Source organism: Eubalaena glacialis, chromosome 5 (genome assembly GCF_028564815.1).
Source record: "Eubalaena glacialis isolate mEubGla1 chromosome 5, mEubGla1.1.hap2.+ XY, whole genome shotgun sequence".
NCBI classification, from domain to species: Eukaryota; Metazoa; Chordata; class Mammalia; order Artiodactyla; family Balaenidae; genus Eubalaena; species Eubalaena glacialis.
In genome coordinates, this window is record NC_083720.1 from 138160564 (window position 1) to 138164979 (window position 4416).

Here is a 4416-nt window from a genome sequence, read left to right on the forward strand (position 1 = left end):
AAACCAATTAGCAGTCTCCACCACACTATCTTTTGAAGAATATAGGTATGCCCTCAAAAGTGTTAAAAAAAAACAACAAAAAAAAAACTACTATTAAATCTGGCTTTGTAAACTGTAGACAATTGGTCAGGCTATATTACAACTTAGTCATCATTTTTGTTTTCATGATTAAATTGTTATAATAGCTATGATTGGTTCTGCATCATCTGGTAAGAAAATGGTAGAGTAGGTCATTTCAAAGAGGGCTGATGGGACCAAATCCAGGAGCTCTTTACGCTGTGACCAAAGATTGAGTTCTCCACTGGATATAATAGTAACTTGATAGTGCTATGTTTTCCGGATGGAGATACAAGCCACTCATATCCATGATTGGTGATGTGGGAAAGTAAAAATAAATGTAAATATCTTCCAACTTTAAAAATAAAAAAAAAAGAAAATGGTAGAGTTATTAAAAAACAGTAAATGCCATGTCATACTACTCAACTTTTCAATACCTCAAACCATTTTAGAGTTCCTTTAAAGCATTTTTACTAGGTAGGTAACAATCTTCAGTTGCAAAGAGCCTTTGATGGTTTATGAACTGATAGTAACTAACTATCCATTAGGAGTATTGCTTTAGGACAATATTCATATTTATTAAAATGCTTCAGTAATTGACTTTCAAGAAAAAAATTTTTACCTCATACTTCTAATGTTGAAAAAAAAATCGTGGAAAACTACCAATCTAAATTTGTTAACTATTGAAATCAAAATAGCTATCTAATTCAGAAAGTTGTTCATATGAGTAATTCTCTTTATTCAGAGTAGCACTGCTTATTCTTGTCTTCTGATGAAACTACTTAGATATGAGAAAATTTAAAAATGCAGGTTTTTGTCTGTTCTGGTTATAAGGGAAACAAGTCATTTGCCTTAGGATGTAAGAATCTTGTGGCAGTACAGCTAATGATTTAACTTTGATTAATTTAGCAAGGCATAGAATTTTAAAATTTGTGGAAACCTTTGAGAATACATCCTCCAATGCCATCATTTTATGTTGAGGCATTATGGTCTGGAAAGTTTAAGTGACTTGGCAAGGTCACATTAATGAGTTAGTGGCAATGCTGAAACCAGGACTAAGGTTTTACTGCCTTTTAATCTAGTGCATTCTATTTCCCATTCCCTCCCTTTACCCTCCTTCCTTCCTCTGCTTCCTATATTATATTAGAATTAAAATATTTGTGTATCATACCAGGTTCATATGTGTAAAGGAAATCCGGTCCTAGTGGTTAGTTAGTGGCAGTACTGAGGGTAAAACTAAAGATTTCTTTGCTCTAATCTAATGTACCCTGTTTCCACTGAATGTATTATCATCACTATTATATCGAGAATTTTGTTTTATGTAACATTTGAATTTCAGGGTTTAGATCAAAATTATTGGAAATGTATTATTAATAAATGTTTCACATATGAGAATGAATAAATACCTGCTTTGGTTAATCTCTTTAAAACTGGCAATAATGACATCAGTAGTAATACAGTGCTTTGCTTTTAAGGCAGACTGTGTTAAAAGGACAGAATTGACCATTTGAAGTTAGGGAAAGTTGAGTGTTCACTCATTCCACAGCTCAGGACCTGTTTAAAGGATTGATTGCAGAGTATTCAGTACCATCCCTTTCATTATGCTATTCTGTTTTGATTGTGAAAAACTCAGTCTGGGGTCCAGAAAATTATATGTGAAATAAACACAGCCAAGTGAACTATGACTATTGCTTTAGCAATTTGAGCTATTTTGACCAATTTGCTGCTATATTTTATCAGCTTCCCCAAATAATCAACTAGAGTCTTACTTTCCTATGTTCTGAATTTTACGAATTGCACTTTTACTTTGCAATATCCTTATAATAATACAGTTCCTAAATTTCTACTTCTTCCCCTTCCTTTCTTCTCTTTCTCCTCTTCTCTTTTTTCATTATCATCAATTTGTAAAAAAAATTGATGAACCTTTGTTACATGAATGACCTATTACTATCTACAAATGGGGTTATGAAAAAGTAAGGCACTCTTGCCCTCAGAGTACTTCCAGTCTGGTTAGAGGGACAGAACCTGTCCTAGCAAAGACTGGTTAACATTTAAAAACTGGTATGAATGATAAGCATTAGAGAAGATCAGAGAAGGGCGAGATCACTAGTGAGTGATTAAGTCTATTGATAGAAACTTCAGAGATAAATATCTATTAGAGACTAGACTTGAAAGATTTAATCAGAGTATATTATAATATGCATAAATTGTGGTAAACCCTTTGGGTCAGTGTTAGATATCCTGAAGGACATTTTGAGTACATTTGTGATCAACTACTTGACATTCTTAATTTATGATGAACTAAATCACCCTTTCAAGCAAATTTAAATTTAAAACACAAAATGAGAAAGTTCATTCAGATGATATAAACTGATTACAAAAATATACACTTAAAATATGTGTGTATATATATTACAAAATACCAGAAGTGTTTTATACACTATGGTAAAGAGATAGAATGTGATAGAAAAATCATGTCTGTTTCTGCACTTTAATTCTTTTCATACTTAGTTATGGGACCCTGCCAACGTGGAAAGAAAAACAATATAAAGCTTCATATTCTTTAATTTAATCCTGGTAGAAAATATAGCTGAAGCCAGAGGCTACAAGCATCAGCTGACAGTTTAATGAAGACTCTTGAAAGAATAGGAGAGTCTAGGTGCTTTAAGACAAGCCCTGAGCAAGTCATTACATCTGTTTAGACAGAAAAAAAAAAAAAAGATTAGTGAATATTTATGTATCAGTTACCAAAATATTTAAGTTAAATATATGTTTATTTTAATCTAATTATCATAAATTTGAATTTTTCTTTAAATCTATTGGCTACAAAGGCCAAAGATCTTTCCTGTAATATTGAATCATTTATTTTTAAAGTCCCAAGGGCTGTTGACTTGTGACTGTGAAATTATTAAATATTCATTATAGAACACTACATGTTAAAATGTTTGTGTGAAATACCTGCCTTTTCATTTAAAATTGTAAATTCAGTTGTTCACTGGAAGCTGATTTTACCTACCATACTTGTAATATCAACTATGAAAGAGCTGATATCTTTTCCTATAACTTTCCTATATAAGTGGCTTCAGTTTGCTTGTTAGATAGAATACATCAGGGTTTTTTTCCCCTACAGGCTTGCTTACAATAAACCTAGTGACTCTAATTCACTCATTTCTGAAAAGCATCACATGTACAAGTTTTTTTCAGTCATTAAGATGTGTTGTACACAGTACAGATTTTTGCTTAGGTTCAGGTTCAGAAACTGCTGCAAATATAGAGGTAACTGGGAAAGTTAAAAAAGACATTGATTTCCTGGATTGAAACACCGTTATAGAGAACCCAGTAACAAGATGCCTCCCTCACCCCCACCAATGGATTTTAACATGAATTTTACAGTCTTTTAGTGTCTTACACACACCATTATCACATACCTTCCTGTAACTAGAAAAGGTAACTCTTCTTGCTCCAGTCAGTTCAAATGCATACTGACCCCTTTCAGATAAACCCAGTTGTGTTCTCCTGAGATCCACCCCTAAAATTCCTTCCCTTTGACTCTGTATATCTTGAAAGTGCCTTACAGTGCCTGGTATGTAGCTATAGCAGCAACAGCAGAAACAGAAGTAGTAACAATGATGATAGTAGTAGTAGTAGTAGTAGTAGTAGTGGCATTACCAAACTCAGGTCTGGGTGCTCGCCGCTCAAAAATCAATACTTGAGAGGCAAGTGCTAGTAGGAATGGAAAAGTTGCTTTAATCAGAAGGCCAGCAATCTGGGGAGAAGGTGGCCTCTTGTCCTAAAACCAGCTGCAAAGATTTTTCTCGGCCATGAAAGTTTTTAAAGGGATAAAGGGGAAATAATCTCAATTAATCATTGAGGTAGGGAATCTGATTCCTCGTGATCTCCCACTGCGTGCAGATTTGTCGACTCCTTGTGATCCTTCTTTAGATGCTATCTTATTCACACAGTCTGTTCACGAGATTACTGAAAGGGAAGCTGGGGAAAAGATCTAGTCATCCGTTAAATACTTATCCTTCATTTCTACTTCTTTGATCTATGCAAAGAATCAACAGGTTAGGCAAGGTACTGTGTGATCAAAAGATTTGAAAGATGTGCTTGGGCCAGAGATGAGTAGAGCATGTGGGCGGCTGGTTTAAAAGTTAGTTACAATATAGCTTTACAAAAGTGACAAGACAAAAGGGGTCTCCTGCTGAGGGTGGTTTTTTGCAAAGAGCTGCTTTACAGTAGTAGTACCAGCAGCGGCAATAGCTGCTGGATAGAGTTTACCTTTTTTAATGTTATAAAAATGTCTCTCACATTTTTTTTGTTTAAAAACATTCTTGCTTTCATGTTGGGGTGTGCTGG

General features: G+C 34.1%; 1 non-coding gene across 1 annotated transcript; it reads left to right on the forward strand.

The window, feature by feature from the left end:
- Nucleotides 1-227: 227 nt before the first annotated feature.
- Nucleotides 228-354, forward strand: LOC133092815 (small nucleolar RNA SNORA25). The gene has a single exon (XR_009701170.1). It is a non-coding gene; the product is annotated as a small nucleolar RNA SNORA25 (small nucleolar RNA).
- Nucleotides 355-4416: the final 4062 nt, after the last annotated feature.